General features: G+C 39.8%; 1 protein-coding gene across 5 annotated transcripts in view; it reads left to right on the forward strand.

Moving 5' to 3' along the window:
- Positions 1 to 19,334, forward strand: part of Pgant9 (polypeptide N-acetylgalactosaminyltransferase 9) — a 293,677-nt gene that overhangs the window by 97,744 nt on the left and 176,599 nt on the right. The gene's annotated exons all lie outside the window — the stretch shown is intronic.

Raw genomic sequence — 19,334 nt, forward strand, 5'->3', positions numbered from 1 at the left:
ATCCTGTAGACTCGATTGGAAATAACAGATTTCTTTTCCTCGCTTTGGTGCTCTGACTTTGATTTCTTTTTCCCTCCTGTCGGTTGCTTCAGAACGCCGCAATACTTACGCTTTTTGTTGCGTTGCGGTGAGTCTGTTACTTCGTAATCCGATTATAGTCTGACAAATTATTAAAAACGATATCGTTACGACGATCGTATAAATAGCAGTGTTTTATCTTTCACGAAAATTGTTAACGTTTTTGTTGCACGTACTACGAATACCGATTATATTAACTTTTTTACGCTCGATGTTTTGCAAAAACGCAACATGCGTTACTAACTAATGGAAAAGCAATTTTTCTCGCGGTTTAGAAAACGCATTCGGCTCTGCAAAAGTTAAAGGGATATTAATTAAATGGATTAATCTATCTGCATATATTTGCGCAAGGAATAAATTATCCAAGGAAGTACGCGCGTCGAATGTGTTTCTCGAATTATTTGTCAGGGTAAATTAAGCAAACCTGGTCGTTGACCGGAAAATCTTCGATTTCTCCGGCTAAAATCGAGGTACTCTTGCTGGTTTTATAGATAGATTGCTTTCCGCGACTATCTGTTCTCTGCATTGCCGCGCACTGATTGGAATCCGTCCAATTAAAGCAATACTCGCGGATATACGGTTCCAATACGCGTAGGAAATATTATTTGAAATATTCCTGCTCCGCGTCGTCGATTCCAACAACTTATATCTCTTCGATTTCGTTCGAAACTAATATTCCGATAGAGCGTATCATCTCGCGAGGAGCTCGATAAAAATACGTCTGAAAGCGAGTTCCAAGTTCTTTCTCGCTTAAGCGAGGCTTATATCTTCGTTTTACATATACTATCCCATTGTTTTCTCGTCGAGAAATATCTATGGACGTAGTATCCTTTTTTACAACACAGTGAAATCGTACTGCAAAAAGTATAAAATTTTATATTTTCACCTTTTTATATAACGTCTTTTTATTAACGAGCGATGGAGATAATGGCCTGTCTACAATTTTTCGACGAAGTATTCTGCTTGAAAAGCTTTCGCCGGTCGCTATACTTTTAAAATTTTCGATCCTGAACGTTTAATCCTCTGTTGTTTCTCGCCCAAAGAATTTAAAAAATATCAACGTACGTCGTAAAAACGTATCCACGAAGCAGTTAAAGGCTCGACCGATCTAGCCTCCATTGGAAAAGAGTTTTTGGAAGAAAATATTCGCACGTGCTCGAGGTACTTCGAGTGTATCGTGATCGTTGGCGACGATATCGCCGTTCGTTTCGGTTTACCCTTTGCGGTCATACAAATTTGCATTTTTCATTGATGAAACATGGCTACAAGGAAGAAACGACAGTTACATTTACAACTGGTAAGGAGACATTCATCGTTTCATCTCGAGTTTATTACGCGATGTGGAACCAGGTTTGCGTTTTACGAAGAAACTTTTACATCGCAACGGTGGCTTTACGATATTCGGATGTCGATAGGTATCGAACACCAAGACGTTGTCGCTACGAAATCGAACTTGTTTGAGAGAGTTTGCTATTTGGCAAATTCTTCGTATTGTTCGCGACTTTGAGGAAAAACAGAAGTCCTCGACATTGGAATCTTCATTCCTTTTCATAAAGTGTTTAGCTTTAAAGCAGCTGCGAGAAAATTTTGATATGTTCTAAATGTAATATATACATAGTGATAGTTAAATGGCACGTAACGAACCGTAGAAAATTTATTTGCCTATAGTGTTTTCAAGCTGTTGCTAACGTAGAAGTCGTTAGAATGCTAGAACGGTGTGCGATACGATAGGTTGATTAAGTATTGTAGCATGAAGTATGATATACGATGTAGTAATTTTGTGTACTTGTAAAGTGATAAGACATTCGAGAAGAGTGTTCTGTGCGTTTGGAAGATAAAGACGACTTATCGTCATTTCACGATAAAGCTACTGTTTGCAATAGAAATAAAAATAGACGAACTATTGGAACCGATGGAAAAAATTACAAACTTTTTTCGTACACACGTATATAGGTATTTCGATATATTTTGTATCGTTCGAGCGGAAACTAAAATTTGAGAAAAACGGAACTAAAGATTTTGTTCGCAGTGGCGAACAAAATGTTAAAGTTCGATTTGTAGTCGTGTAAATTGGCCAAACTAATCGTATAAACGTGCATCGGACGATTGCCTGGTTCAGCCTCACCAAACGGTATCTCGTGTCCAAGCAGAAATAGATAATTGATGTTGACGCAGTGCGGCTTGTCTTATCACTCGGTGTTCCGTTTATCGTATCGATTTGCGAGTAAAACTACAGCAGAAATGATTCACAAACATCGAAAGGTACACGTTCACGCGTGAGAAGAGTGTTTTCTCGTGTTTCATTACTTTTTCGATTGAGAATTGTTATAAACACAGAGCTATTGATTTACCTTTATAGGTATTTAATGTCACTGGCAACGCAATAGGATTTTATTACGTAAAAAATATAGATACAATCAAGATTATCGTTAATCGTGGGTTGAAACAAAAAGCTCTATTGTCATTTTATTATATCACTCTATTCTTGTAAATAGAAAGAATGTTACTTGAATTGTAAATATATATTGGGAAAATCGTTTCATGTTTACAAAAAAAAAAAAAAAAAGAAAAAATAAATAATAAAAACTATTGAACTATTAAACTAATGTCACCATGTAGTCATTTGACAATGACTATCTTCCAATTACATGTATATCAATGATAGTCTATTTTAAACGGTGCTATATAATTCGGAATTTCTACCATTGATAGCAATCAAGATACTATTATCATAACGTAATGTCACAGTAGTTCTATCACGTGCTATTTGCTTGTGTTACGAATAGATCCTATCGTTGTTTCGTAACACCTTTTATCGCGACTAATTCTGATAAAAATCGTTATCTCGTCTTCTTTATTAAATTTTTGTCTCTTCACACGTTTATCTTCAGAAATGTCGATCTTTCGATACCAAGTCGAATTACAATGTTAACCGCGATAACGATAGGTAAAATCATTATCAGAGAATCGTGACAATGTCCTCTTGGTGCCACGTATCAGTGAATTCGCTATGTTTCAAATTTATGCTAATACCACTTATAATTACCGATTTAACATTCATATAATAGCGTCGTTACATCGATTGTTATTTGCATTTTGCTCGCTACGTGGATAACGTGTTTAACTATTTAACTTAACGCGTCAGTTTCACGGTAGATTCGATTTTATAGAGTATAAATATATTTTCTAACGCGTAACGTTATCAGTTCGAAGACTTTTGCATTAATTCGCGGACAGGAGTTAAAGGAGAATGTTCATTGTATCGTCCAGTCCGTACATTTACCAAATTCACAGCAAATCTTGTTAATCTCTTCTGTATCAGCTAAGATTTCCAAATAGCAGGCTTATTCGCCGTAGATATATTCAATTGTTCAACACCGAAAATAACATTTTTATCATCCCCAAAGAGAAAGAAATCATGGCCCTGTTTCTTCAACACTTGACACTATTCCCCGTACATTCCAACGAAATACTATCGCAAATACTCTACCGCAAGCATCATCATATTTCTTCGTCTTTTATTTCGCGGTTACGAACGAAACACCGAGCAATTCTCTCGATAATGCAAGATAACGGTGTACGTCTGTCGAACAGGTGGTTCAATAGATGGTAACGGCAAACTATAATACGATCAAACCACACGATTCGATGTGGGAAATACACATGCATCAGGAAGAATCGAGCGAGGCCGTACACCGTACCGTGCCTTGATTTTATTTATTCCTCGTTTCTGATCGGTCTATCAAACGGCACTAATTGCATTTCCAGGCTGCGCGTTCGAAATGGGTAGCCGAATGCGTCTCGCGGAGACGACACAGCCGTGCGGATCAATTTGCTCGCGTAGAAACAGGGATTATGGTCTTAATTCCCCTTCGAATTGCCTCTGACTCGGAGACTGACTCTCGAACGTCGTGCACCTTCGAGCTCGAGCGTGACGCGATCGATAGAAACGCGATGCACATTTTAATGGACCCCGTACCCTGTCGCGATTAAGACCGGTCGAGTGTTGACGAGCTTGGTTAGAGAACGTTTGTGTCTTTAAATGGTGATTCGCTTGTACGTAGGTTGACTCACTTTTGTGAGAAAATTAGAAATATTGGGAAAATTAGAAGTAGACGAATGTGGTATGTAATATCGGATGAGACATGATTTTCAATTGGGCAATTTTATTAGGGATCCGTTTGATCGGATTACAAGTTGACGTAGTAAGATTATGGCACACACCATTGGAAAAGTTTATTATCGCCGATTATTCGAGGATTGTTAATGTTAATAAATTACATTAGTAATGTTGCTAAATCGGTGTCAGAGTGCTTTTGTATAGCAATGTCGTTGCGAACGCAAACAACGTGTTTCGCGTGGGAAAACTCGTCGAATTTCTCCGCAAACTCAATAAAACCAAGTGGTTCGTAACAAGTACTCTTATCGAATACAATAGTATCTACCATAACAAGTGAAATTTTAGAGAGTTCAAGTATCCCCTGCATATATTTGTAAAACAGAAGTACTCTAAAAAGCACGAGTCTCACTCGAAACGTGAAATGTTCCACGCAACGAGAGCTTTCGCCCAAGTTTCTACTCGTATAATGACAAAAATTACCACCGTTACCAAGAGTCTCGCAACTGATATTTCATCGATCGTCGTCCAAAATTTCGTTAAGCTACCGAAGTTTTCCTTCTTTGTTTCTAAAAGTTCGGTGGAAAAATACATTAATTGGGAATGTAATTTATCGAATGTTACAGAGAATATTCTAAAAAATAAATCTCTTAATTTTTAATACAACTACTCTTTACAAATACTAATTCCGTATGAAAACTAATATCATTCAAAGTTGTTCATTCGAAAAATTTCAACCGTGATACCGTGACTTAAACTATAGCCCACTTCCCGAATAAACGAATGGACACGACAGATCCAGATGGAATAATCGGCTATATTCCTAATAAATTTAGCGAGAAAACCCCTGGAAAAATATTCGAATCTCGATGCGTTCGTCCGCGTCTTTGATGGTGAAGCATCGAGCGTCGCATCGTTGACTCGATCCGCTCAGATATTCCTCTTTGTACGAACGTTGGGCTTGCTGAGGCCGCAGTTTTCTGCTCCGTTTCGTTCCGTGGAAGGACGATCGCCGCAGTTTTTCGCATTGCACGGTGTCCTTTGAAACGATCCATCCGTCTACCGTTGCCACTGCGGAGTCTCGTCTCTTTCCTCCGGGCCGGTTCCAGTTTCTGGCTGATATCCAAAAAGCCGTAGCCCTTTTGCTAACTTTCGCCCATCGCGAGGCTCTGTCCTTCTGTTTTTCCCCGGCTGTGGCTCGTTCGTGACATCGAGTGACCGGATTTATATCCACGGAGAAAATGTCTAGTCTCTCTCGTCGTTTTAACTCGAGCTAGTTGCGCGTTTTAGTTGTTTGTTCCAACAGAGGTTCCCCAGACAGAGGTTCGACTCTCGCTTCGGACTTCTCTCCCTCGTGGTAGTTGGCGGTTTACTGCGGCGATTCTTTCCTTCCACACGAGTGGCGGATTTATGCGCCGCCAGAGCGGAGGCAGCCAGGGAAACGTCCGCGTTAGGAGAATCGCGTTCTCGATAATTCTCGCTGATTTGTCGTTCGCCTTCCGCACGTGTGTTTATCGGGGCTTGTATCGTCTGACGTGTTCGGGGAATAATTCATCGGAATTTTTCACAGTGGATGCGCGATGCTGAATATCGAAACGAATAACGAGGAAATAGGGGTTCCTTGGCCCCTTTAAACACGGCTGTCGTCGGTAGACGTCGAAACGACAATTTTATGAAACATCGCTGTCAAATCGACGAACGATATTAAAATTTTAATCGAGCTTGAGATGCGGCGAATCGTTTATCGGCCACTCAACTTGATATTGTATTTAGCTTTGTCATTTCCTTGCATTCGCAGGGATTTATGGAAATCTACTCGTGCTTAAACAGTTAATGAGAATATTCTATCGAGAATTTCATTATTGGAGTTGATTAGTTGGATTCCAGAGAAATATTTATCTTATCATTGGTCCTGTTCCTCTTCTGAAAATGAAGCGCGTAATTTCTATAGATACTATTTAAGTATAATATCCAATAATGATGATGATAATCGCTGTGCTCCAGACACTGAAATGGAGTTTTCGTAGCAAATGTAATTCATGTTTACCGTGGTTGAATTACCGGCATCGTGAGCGTGATTGGATATTATAAAGTTTAAACACGTTATAATTAATTGTAGCGTTCGTACGTGTAATGCGAACGAAGTTCCCGTTTATTAGTATGCAAGAGATTTTCACTTGTGCTTCCATATAACGCGTCAGGGCAATAACTAGCGAAATAACGAAATAAATGTCTACTTTAGTCGGTGGAATAAATTTCCAATTATCTACCGAAAGATAAGAGTTCGAATTTTTAATCAGAACTATAATAAACATTGTCACGATCCCGAGTAAATTGATATTTTTGAAACTAGATTCTTTAGGAATATTTGTTAAGAAAATGAAGAGAGTAGAAAATCAACGTTTTCGAAGGTCGACGGTAAATTATCTCTACAGCAGTTATTAGTTGCCCGTCTTAATTTGCTATTCGCATAAATATTAAAATAGTTTAGACCGAGCGAAGGTCGACTTGTTATCGTAACTAGCTTTCTTAAAACTCTTCTTTCAACTTTAGAATAGCAAAAGTATTACGTCCTATTTTGCGCATCGTAAACCCGACCTAATCTTTTAATTATTCCCCAAACTATCTCTTTTACATTTGCAAATTAAACGCCAAGCACTGGCGCACTTTCAATCACTCTGATCGAATGCATCTTCCATCTAAATCTTTATCTTCGCGATTCGAAACGAACTCCCGAATCGATGGATTTATCGATCGTTTCAGACGATAGATACAGTCGGGATTATTTAAATGGAGCAACGTTACTAGACGATTACCACTGCGGTCTCGCTAATTGCACATCTCGATGAAACGCTTTCGCAGCAGCGGAAAGATCGCCGTTCCGAAGTCCCTTGGCGAAATTTCGCCGCTAATAAACACCGTAATCCGTCGACGCAACCTCGATAATTGGCAGATATTCTCGATTCCGCTAAAGAGTCGAGCGTTCTCTAACGTTTTCGATGCAGCGTGCGTACGTTGGTTTGCGAAACCGCGAAACGAGATGGCCATTATTTAGACAGTGAATTAGTAGATCGTCGTTCGCACGCTCGAAAAGAGAGCACATTGCGAAAACACGTGAAAGATGTCTCTTAATTCGAGTAGTCGATCGACGATCGCTGAATCGTAAATTAACATCGATTTATGGTCTTGAAAATTAATACAATTGTTGATCTTCCTTATCAGTGGATCGTGTCATAGCGATGTAATACGACGCAGAGTATCGCCTTAAATTCGTAACATGGGCGAAGTTCTTCAAGTTGCCTCGTAGCGTAGACTTTCGTTTTGTACGTTCTGACAAGCATTTCCATTGTAATTCCATTTTTCATCGACTGAGAATTGCATATAATGGAGTATTCAATTAAGATTTTCAGTTTGTACGTTCTAGTTGCCTGATTCTTAATCTTGATCAGCGCGTTTGATAATGAAGGAATATCGAAACACGTAGTTCTGCTATTAATTCTATGCGCTTGCACAGTAGCGTTTACGTAACGGGGAATAACAATTTTCCTAACGTTCTAGAAAGCTTAAGAATATAGTAAACTTCCAGTTAGAATGCGCATCGGGGAAAGAATTCTGTATCTTATCGTATTCAAATAGTCGAGTGAATGTGTACGCGACAATGACTGGCAATTGTTGGGAAAACGAATACGCGCATCTTCGTGAAAGCATCTACCGAAAATGTTAACGCGGGTAAGTAGCGGTATTTATCGATCTTGGTCTTTTCTCTTTCCCTTTACGCGATATACGAATTGCATGAACTCGAAACTTGGCCGATAGTTGACGAAGACTGATGAATTCGATTCATGGCGTTCGAAATTGACTTCAGGGAACTCGAAGTCAACTAAGTCTCTTGATTCACCGTGTGTTGCCAAATTGCACTTAACTTTCCCGCCATTGAGTGTTCTGAATGGCGAAAATAGGGAAATGGAGGCGCATTCGTGTCGTTCAAAGGATAAATGCCTTTTATTTTTTAATGCTGACTGTATCGAGTTTATCAGCGGTCTTTTTCGTTGCATTCGTATATTCGCTATTGTAAATTTTCGCGTATTTTATGGATACATCGATTACGAAGCTTTTTATTCAGTAATATTTCATTTTTTCTCGAATACGAGAACCAAGTAACGATATTTCAACGAACAACGATTTTTCTCTTGTTTTTAACACATCCTTTATATAAAATATTCGAAATAATACGTTTCTCCTAATAGGATTTTTATTATATTTAGAAAAAATTCGATTATTACGGGAAAAGTAAAAATGTCAAATCTTTGTGCTCGTTTACTTAAAACACTCGAAAGAAAATGTACATTTTTCTTTAATGGAATCTTCGTCTTATCATCGAAAGAGATCGATTCTTCTGAAAGGAAATCAATTATAAAGAGAGCGAAAATTCCATTAACTAGTGGAGCATCGTCAAGAAACATACAAAGAAATCTTTTCCTCCGAAGAAATCACGCTCCCACGATCACGGAGATAATAACTCCGAAAAGAAATTCGCCCGAAAAGAATCGAACAGAGACGGAGAAATAACATTGTAATTTAAGAAATCTCGTTTGAAGATCGGCGATAGGATCTCGGATCGATCTGGGGCACAGGGGCAAGAAGGAGGACGAAAACTCGTCGAGTAAATAGAAACTGATGAATCTCGGCTCGGTTAGAATCGTCGCGAGTAACATTCATTGAGATACGGGGGCAGGGGGCTCGAATTAGTTTCCGGCCTCTTCAGCTGTTTTTAACGAAAGCAATTTCCTCGAAAGCAGCGACAAGCTTCGACGAAGTTGTTGGGCGAGGTCTGGCTACGCGGGCTGCTGGTTGGATCGTGGAAAACGTCCTTTTTATAAAACCTGTCGCTTTCATAATATGCTAATGCCGCTCGCAGAAAAATTCGATACCGTGAAAGTACGCGAGAAATTTTATGTGACGGGCCACCAGTGCGGTTTCGCTTTTCGAAGATCAAAAGACCGCGTTGCATAGTTGCTGCAGCAGTTACTTTTTGTTTTTTCTACGTAAAAATCATCTGGCGGATGTGCTCGAAAAAATGGAAAATATGTTAAATTTCTCGCGATATTCGTTTTGTTCTTAGTTAATTTCGTTCCCTCATTGACTCTGTATTTTTTATTAACAATCGGTGTTACTTGCTCGATTCACGTTTTCGTGATGGAAACTCTAGATCGATGGTACGAATGATATTTCCTATCTCCTAAAGGTTACTCAGGTAGAAGAATAACTGTTGTAATAAATACCTGAAGTAGTCGCTATTGTTGTACCCGCTAGCTCTCAGAATCTACTTGGTTGATCTAAACGATTATGTCTCGCCAGTTCGTGGATGTGATTTTCTGTGGCAATTTAACGTCGTCTGAATTCTCTTGGCTCGATAAGCGCGTACGATAATCGCATGCGAATTCAACGAATTATTCTTGGATTATGAATCGTCGTATCACGTTGTACTTTAGATAAATATAACTTTGGACCGATGGTAACAATTTTTCAAGTTTTCGATGTCATAATAATACGTTGATAGCATCTTACACGCAGCGTTTTACGTTCTATTGCATTTACATAAGAAAAATACGAAATGAATTTTGTCAGAGATTAAGGTGCGGCCATTAAAGACGATACGGGAATTTAGAAAATGTAGAAATCCAGAGACTCTTAGATCGTAGAAATTTCTCGTAGATACAGCATCTAAAAAAATTTATCTATACCTATATTTTCTACGATTGTATATTTTGATGAAATCGAAAACGTAGTCCCTTTACCGAGTTCTTTGGGTTTCACCTCTTACTTTGATCTCTAATTATACGTAGACGCCCTTCGTTTTAGCAGTTTGTTTCGAAGTGTTTACCAGAGGTTTCGTTTCAATTTTTGTCTTCGCTTTTTCGTTTGAGAGGCGTTTGCGTTGCAACGTGAATTTCCCGCGACGAGAAAGATCTTTACCGGTCCATTAACGAGTCATTCTTTTCTGTTTCAATGAATGAAAAAAAGAAAAAAAGAAAAGAAAGGAACAGGGGAGAGAGGAAAAACGAAACGACCGAGACCGAAGAGGAACAAACCTCGGCGATCATTGTTTCGTTCGTTTATTCATGAAATCCATCGAGCGAACCGGCGTCACCGTAAGAAAGCGAAGTTTGTAATTAAATCGAGAGTCGTTCCGTGATATCGTTTTCATCTCTCCAATTAATTTTACGTTCCACTTGACGAACACTCGTCCTTTCGAGGCCTTTAATTACCGTGCGAGCTCGATAATTACAATTTTCCGTGTTAAGGTCGCTGAAACGAGTCGCTCGACGGTATCCGGTTTGGCCAAAATTTTTCTAATTAACAAGATTCGAATCCTTCGACGATCTTGTCAAGATTCTTCCGATCCAATGTTGCAATTACAACCGGAGAAGAAGATGCTTTAACTACCCCGAACTTTAAAATGACGAGGGAGGAAGCCTTCGTTCGACCGTAGGTATTCTTCTTAAGTTTATCGAGTCGACTAATGAAAGAAGTTTGTGTAATCGAAATATTTGTAATTAAGAGAGTCGCTACGCTGTATCGATATTCTTCCAAGACTCTGTGATCAATAAACTACGGATATTGGGGGAAATTCGTATTTTAATATAATTTAATATAATAAAAAAAAAAAACGAAGCCTAACCGAGAATTTGTTTCAGTTACCAAGAGGAAAATATAACGAATACTTTAGATATTTTCTATATTTTTGTATGTTACGTGTGCTATGTATATTTCTACATTCTCAAATCTTCGATAAATGCACGAACGTTCGCGGTCTAGCGATCAAATTCTGCAATGTTCGATCTTGATCTCTTTCCATCTGTCGCTCGATTATTTTAAAACTATATTACCCAATATCCAAACTGCAACTATAAATGTTAATAAGCGATCAACATTTGATTATTTGATTATTCGAATACTTTTTCAAGCATCCACTGACAAAAACCTAACTGTACAAAGTGACTGTCGTCACATTTCGAAGGGAAGCTCCTAACCGAATGCTTATTCGAATTTCTACGATGTTACTCTTGACACAGACGTAAAAGTAATTGCGCAACCAGAAGCGGTCCTGGTACTCTCGGCATTCCGGCAGACTTTCTTCCTAGATGTTTCGTCGTAAAATATCGCGAGGCACGATAGGTCGAATCTTGAACTATGTGTGCCACGTGGTGAAGAGGATACCAGAGGTCTGCACGAGAGACCTCCGTCACCATTGGGAAAGTGTGCCATCGAAAGGTCAACGTTTACACGTTTCTATACAGAAGAAAACGTTTTCTTCTCGTTCTTTCGTCGCGACCGAAAGATCCTAGTACACCTCGTTTCTTCGTCTTTTTCCGTATACGGTTCTTCCTACCCGTTTCTACCGTGCTACCGTGGACATTTGCTTCTACTCTGCTCGCGAATAAAGAAAGAGAATTCTTTCCCTTGCTACCTCCAAGTCAAATATTTTTCTCATCCTGAACTCGTAGTTTCCTTCAACGAATTCTTATTTGTTTGTCGTGCTCCTTGGAGCGAATTAATTACGATAGAAAATCGATGTCCTTATATGGTGTCACTCGTTCTTCTTTCATCGTATTTCTTTGAAACTGTAGAATAAAGAAATTGGAGAAAGTAGAAAAATTGAATCTCCGCTGAAGCATGTATTTTATGTTTCTTTCAAATGTTCAAGCATTAAAACCTGTATGAAAGAAATATACATATTAATAAGCAAGGTCCAAGAGAAAGAAATAAAAAGAAACGTACGGAAGAAAAAGTATAGTCTATCGAGATCCTCCTCTTCACTTCCAAAATATCAAAGAAGCAAAAAAAGAAGGAATTGCTCGTATATGTGGGAGGTTTCCCAAGAGGTTCAGGCGTATTATAAAGGGAATACGAACGAGGAAGAGAGAAAAGCGAAGCAGGAGCAGAACGGATGGCAAAGGTCCCTCGCAATTACCGCGATCCACGACGCTGGAACTGATCCGCTCTCGAAAACTGGTCACGTATCTTTACCTGGACACTCAATCGGCCGGTTCTTCTCCTGTTCGCCCTCTTCTTGCTCTTCTTTCTTGTTCCTTCCTTTTTCGTGGATCACGGTCGGGATTAGAGGAAGAGTCCATTAAAGGGAGACTGTGCAGTTGCAAAGCCAGTGGAGCGTGATCGTCTCTCTGGCGATCGGCCAGAATCCGCGAACAGGTTCGCGATATTCCTGCATCGATTTGTCCCGCGTGATTCTGTGCGAGGCATTAATAAAAGATTTGTCGATATCGAGTCGCGTTACCATCGCCTCGCGAACTCGTTTCACGCCGTTTCAACCTGCACGAGTTCGTTTCGATTCTAGATACCCGAAAGCTACCACTTCGTGCTGTCGAGATTCGTTCGAAGATTCGGAAGCTGGTGGAAGGTCTGATCCGGCCGATGAGATTGTGGCTTGATGGGATTTAGTTGTTGGGAAAATTGGGTATTGTGTGGTGAGAAATTAGGGCTTTGGATGAAAATTCGGCAGGCTTAGCAGGCTTGGCAGTTTAATCGACGAGATTGTTGGTTGATGGAATTTTTTTTTTTTGTTGGAAAAATTACGTATCGTGTCGTCAGGAGTCGACAGTTTGATCGGGTAACTGAGAGATCTAGTCGTCGAGTCGGCGAGTTAGTGGATGTCGGACGAATCTTTAGAAGTTAGGAGCTTGAATGTGGAGATTTAATGAACTAGTTCAGGGGATGTGGCATTGGAAAATGAGTTCCGAGTACTTTATAGGGATTTTACGAGGAAATTTGAACAATTATAGAACACAGAGTAAGTAGAGCGTTAAATCAAGGATTATTGCTTGAAATATTGATTTCGAGAAGGGAATATATTTTAGCAGTAGGAAAACGCGTTAAATCCTCTGTTTGATTCAATAATTTATCATTAATAACGTAAAATACAGAATTTGAATTTGCCGGAAAACAAAGAAAATGTTATTAATCAAACAATATTGAGCAACATTGATATTCTTCAAAGGTTAATCCGTTTCATTTATCACCGGACGAACAAATCCGTTTACGAAGTTACGCAACAATAATTACCAAGACAATGAAAAAGTATCGGATTTCATTTTCTCCCACTGCGTGTGTAATTATAAATACGCCTGAAAATAAATCTGACCGCGTTTAAACATCAGCTGGAAATGAATATCGCAATGTGATACCACGGACCATCGAAATAATCGGAAACGTTCAATTTGCGTGCACAGATGCGGCCTCTTTTTTTTTCTTCCACGATTATATCTTCAATTTTCGACCGAAATCGCTTGGAAATTAATAAACGCGGTAAATAGAAGCGTAAAGCTCGAAGTAACGCTATGAATATTTGCAAACCACGTGCATGGTGACTACAAGGTATCGCACCCACCGTAATTAGCCATAACGATGTATGCACGCGCCAGCGTAACACGCAGATTGCGTAAATTGCGGACTTATCCGAATTACACAGCAAAATTATTTCCATGCAGTTGATTACTACCGCCTAGATCGGAACAGCCGAAATCAATGACGTTAATTTATGGGCGAATCGTGGTTAAGCTTCACGTGAATTCGATTTAACGACGCTAGGTAACATAGTCGACGATTTTTGAGTGACAGGAACAGTTTACGATTTGTCCGATATTTTGGATCCGTCTTTTAAGATTATATTTAATTTATTATATTTAACAACAAAAGTGTCGTCTATGTCTTGAATCACGAGTTATTACTTAATAGAAGATGAAGGAGCAAAATGATATTGTAAATGACAGAGAAAGTTCGAAAGTCGTGTGATTACGAAGGTACCTCGGTGCAAATGGTTGCCTAACCTGTGTCACGAAAGCTAAAAATGGCATCGAGTTTCGACAATCCACAGACGGCTAGTCTAATTTAGTAGATTGCTTGTCCCCAGACGAGAAAGCTCGTGGCTGCGTTAAATTAGACAGATACTCTTGAGAATAGACACTACATAGGTATCGTATTTGTCCGTGTTGACACAGAGGTAGATGCTAGTTATTCGAATCTTTTTTTATCTCATTTCGATCAGTTCTTCTCGAATTCGTTTAGAATCAAATATCGTTACAAATTATTCACGTTCCTTAATCGCTTACACATGTATAAAAAAAGAGAGAAGATTATCAATCACGAAATTAATTATACACACTCAACACGTAATACATTCCTCTTTGTACAATATATGCTCTATTGCAAATTCTTTTTCTCATAACGAATAAGCAAATAAATAAATAGAAAAACATAAATTTTAGCAACGTCTCATAAAATATATTAAGCGCTAATCACTTTTCCGAAACAGCTCCGAATCGAGAAAGACCTAGTTAGAACATTTCGTGATTCGTTACAATTCTGATTCTGTTTCTTCTGACAATTTCCATTACAAGCGAAATTTGCGAACCAACCTAATTCGAAACAGAGAAACAGGAAACGATATTTATTAATGCTTGAACGTAAGTAAATATACATGGCGCACGGGTTCGTTTTTGTTTCTGCTATCGTGAACCAGAAGGTTTAAACACGGGTAGTAATACCGTTTCGGTTTTACATAGAGAAGGCAGGAAGGGATTCGCCACGAAGCACGGGCTTATTGTCGCGGAGCAGCGAGCAGCAGGGAACATTCATAAAGATCCGATGTCTCCAGAAGCTAATTAACTTTAACCAACAATCAACTCACCCGTAACAAATTCGCGATGAGGCAATCCAGTAATACGAGATCTCCCTTTCCACCGCCGTCATATTGCTTCATTTTCTCCGGGAACGAAGCGTTTACGACGACACAGAGCAGCGCCGCGATATACCGTGCTGCTTCACCTTTTGTTCCTTGGGACCGTGCTTTTCGCCAAACTTTGCTCTGTATTCCCATCCTCTTTCCACAGTTGCTGTCGTCTTTCATTATCGAGTCGCGCAACCAACGCATCTCTATAACCAACAGTTGGTTCAAGTCGAAAACGCGAAACAAATTTTGATCCGATTTAACATGCTGGATTATCGATTTCGTTCTATTAGGAGATCGTTTAAACGGCGTTATTAAAGCGTTTACTCGATTTCGTACGGTGTTGTCTTAGGAAGTTTTACAATCGAATCTACCCTTCATCTGTTATAGCACATCACAGTGTGACTTAACTTAATTAGTAGTAACTCGATGACGTTCTTCTAGCAAGATTGAAAAGCTTGTTGAAAAAGTCGGAAACGTAATTAAGTGAAAGAGGTACAGGGGTTGTGCAGACTCGAGGGACGAGAAAATATGTTCCAAGGAGTTAGAAGACTCGGAAGAAGTGCTCGCACTTAGATTACTAAGAACCAAATCGTGCAAAGAATATTTCTTAATCTCGACAAAGCAGTCAATGAAACAGCACAACTGTTTCAAGAAACTTTATATCGTTGCTGAAAATCTCACTGTTTTCTCGATGCTTCATAGGTTGCACAGTGGTTTTTCATGTATCCACTGGCGGGGAAAAATAGTTACGAGGTAGTTTTATATTATTACTAAAAAATCTTAATGCTCTCTCGACGCTCGTTGTGTTCCCGCGATGGTTTTTAATTTATCCACTCGCGAGAAAAATAGCTACGACGCCACGATGCTATCGTTACACGCGAATTTTCCCAGTTACTCGTGTCCCTTACAGCGCGATATTTCCTGCGACGAGGAAAAACGAAGAGGAGCAGCAAGGAGAAGAAGAAGAAGTAGATACCTGATACAGGCAGAATCTCCGATCCTGCGAGGTTGTTTCGTGGAAATAAGATGATCTCCGCGTTTTACGTTCGTTGGTCCGTGCCTGGCTTCTTTCGACAAAATTTATCGTTCCTCTCACCGTGCTCCCCTCTGTACCTTCTCGACGTCTCTCATGCCGTGTTAGAAAGTTCACGGTGAAGATAAAAGCAAAGTTTCGCGTGTGCCGTGGGTGGCTTCAGTCTCTGTACTGTGTCTCCCCTTACGCACACGCGTAAATCCGAGGATTATCGCGGTCTCATACGAATCTGCTCTTAGGTTCGGCTCCACCCAAAAGAAATAGCTTCTATCTGCAGGTTCTGGTTCCGGTCATTCTCGTGATCGATAACTACGACATCGCCGGTGTAATTTCAAGAGAGTACAGTGTTCGCTTATTATTGGCTCTTTCGTGCTTATCGAGATAGATTTCACGTATATGTATGTAATGTAACGTATGATAATTCCGAATGTGTTATACCGTAGACTTTAAAAAAAAATATTAGTTTGATTCAGTCTCACTGGATTCATCCAGGATCGTTTTTTATTTTCTGTATTCTCGCCTTTCCTTTTTTTTTTGTGGGATAAAGGTTCGAACGTTTGACCAAACGAATGGTTGTATAACGTAGCAGAGACATCGACAAGTGCGTGTAATTAGAAATTCTTCGGATAAACGTGAACGACCTAGTTCGCTGCGGGTGATGAAATAAAAGTAAAAAATTTGTACGGTTGTAACTTTGATAGCAATAGAAAGTTTGTTCGGGAAGATTTAGGCTAGGAGAGTTGTTCGTTCGATGCATAAGTCTCGACAAACGAGACACCATCTTGACTTTACATCTCAAGGAAGCCGGAGGGCTGCGTAACTCGCGTTTTCGCTGCTTTATCCTCTGCCAGCCGTTTGCTATCATAATACAGCCATGAATCATAGGAGAATAAAAGAAGCTGGAAGATCAGAGTCGTCCCTTTGCTTTTACCTTCCACGAGAAATTCTTTCCGCAGGCTGGGTCGACGGTTTTCGTAGCTTTCGCAGCCAATTTCTTTCGAATAAACCCAGCCATAAAATTAGCATTTTAATGGCGATTTTCCAACATGCGCGATTTTGCCCGCGACACGACTGCGAATCCATTCCGTCGGCGAGGATTCGCCGCGTTTCCCGAGCATCGACTTATTGCGTCAACGTCGCGGTCGCTTCCGGTTTCTGGGTCGATGCAATGATCCGTGTGATTACGTTGTCGCGCAACAAGTTCCCCGCCACTCGATCTCCGGCTTCTTTTTGCCGCTGCCTGCTCGTCGGTTTGAATATTTGTCGCGTGTTGGGAAATTGGGTTCGTTGCTTCCGGACTCGCTGCTTCCGTTTTACGAAACGCCATTGTTACGCGAGTGTCCTTTTTCGTTCGGTAGATATGCTCTTTTCCTTTGACGAATTTCATTTCCGTCTAAGCTTTATTGCTCTTCCTTGTGATCGTTCCTCTTTGATGATTTATGAACTTTGGTATGAAATTTTTAAATTTTTTACACGACTGGATGGTCTGTTCGACCAAACACAATTAAAAAGAAATTTCTCGCTACTCTCGCTGCTTCGCGATATATTCCAAAGGATACAGTTTCGACCTCTAAATTTATCAAAATTCTCGTAGTTCGCGATGTTCCTTTATACTTCAACTTTTAATATTCAATCGATTGCCTTTCCACGAACGCTATCGTTCAAATGTTCTTCGTTGTATAAAATCGAGACATTCGCAGAGCTCGTGATATCGAGTTATCAGTAACACGTACGAATTCCTTTCCTTTTGAAATGAAAGAAAAATACACACTCTGCCATCGAATGACAAAGGAAGTTTCGTGCATCAAGGTGAGGCACATTAGCAGGAGAAACGTAGATCATAGAATGAGATGCACCCTCGATTGAACGTTCCTGATTTTCATTTCGCGTGTTCACCGACCGAGGGGTTGCGGCTTCACGAAGGTCCTTCAACCCCTCTAACCATCCCTTAAATGTGACGTGGCTAATTACTGACGCGATTGTGATCCCAGCCAGACAGAAAGGGTGGAATTAAAAAGGAGCCTCGTGAAAGACGCGGATCGTTCAATTTTCTTCCTCTTTTTTTTGTTCGTGCCAATGTCCCTCGCGTGGTCTGTCGCACTAACGCTCGTTCAGTCGCCTCTTCGTTTGACGATTGTCCCTGGTTTTCTTTTCACAAGCCCTTGCGTGGAACGAAACCCTTTTTCGATAATTGTGTATTAACATGTTTACGAGTATTGTAATTTATTGCCATTTTTCAACGTACTCCTTTGGCTTTTAATGAAAATATCGATCTGCTTTGATTACTTTCCTTTAAATTAAATAGTAAATTTCGAAGTCGTGGAACGTGGCCATATGGCCGATACGATAGGGCGGATGGCGATTCTACGTGTAAAGATACATCGAGGGAAAGAAGTAACATCGTACTTCTGTAACGTTTCAATTTTGTCTTCAGTCACGCGGTTTATTTCTACTACGTTCAGGTTAGGTTAGGTCTATTTCTCCACGTTTTCGAAAACGAGGCGTGAAACAAAAAATATTATTCCTTCTTTCTTACTTTTACACGTAGAATCACCCTGCAACTGCACCATCTGCCCGAGGAACACACACTATATATTATTTTCTAATTTTCTAAAATTTTTCGACCGTTTTCTTCTACCAATAACATCCAATAAATACCGATCACAGTTGTACAGATCGTTTAACAATTTAATTACACAGTCATCTTTCATTCGGAAGTTTCGTCTTGGAAACAGCAAAGCAAATTATCGTGCCATTAAATAAACACAATTGAGCTATTTCTTCGCAGGGCACAGTCTTACCTATCTCGTTTCAGGCCCTCAACGAACCATTTACGCGTGTAACTAAATAATAATCCGAATTAGAGGAGAGGAAACGGGATTAAATTGACAATAGCGAACGGTGGAACATTTGGACGACAAAAGACGGGATCCCTTTAAAGGATAGACGCGGAACGCGCGGTATTCTCTTAAACCAGGTGAATCACAATGGAGAATTGCTGGCTGAAGTTCTCGAGTATTATTACCTTAACAGATATTATATTAACTTAGAATCCTTTGAATGTTGTTAGTATTATATCATCACCGTTACGTATCGAAGAAAATGAAGGGCTAAAGGAAACAATGGGAAACCATCGTGTACAAGCGCTTTCTCTTTCCATTTACCCTTTTTCGCCATGCAGATCATTTCCAGTTTTTGAACTGGCGCTTTGACTGCCACGTGGGATATTGGAATTTCTCCGAGACTCGGTTCATCGTTGGAATGCCATGGATATCGTAGTTTGCTCGTTTAAGGGGAACAGACATTGGCTGATGAGTTGGCCGAAGTTTCTCTCGAATCAAATTTTTTATTTGATA

Source organism: Bombus flavifrons, chromosome 12, assembly GCF_040668555.2.
Source record: "Bombus flavifrons isolate JBK064 chromosome 12, iyBomFlav1_principal, whole genome shotgun sequence".
Taxonomy (NCBI): Eukaryota; Metazoa; Arthropoda; class Insecta; order Hymenoptera; family Apidae; genus Bombus; species Bombus flavifrons.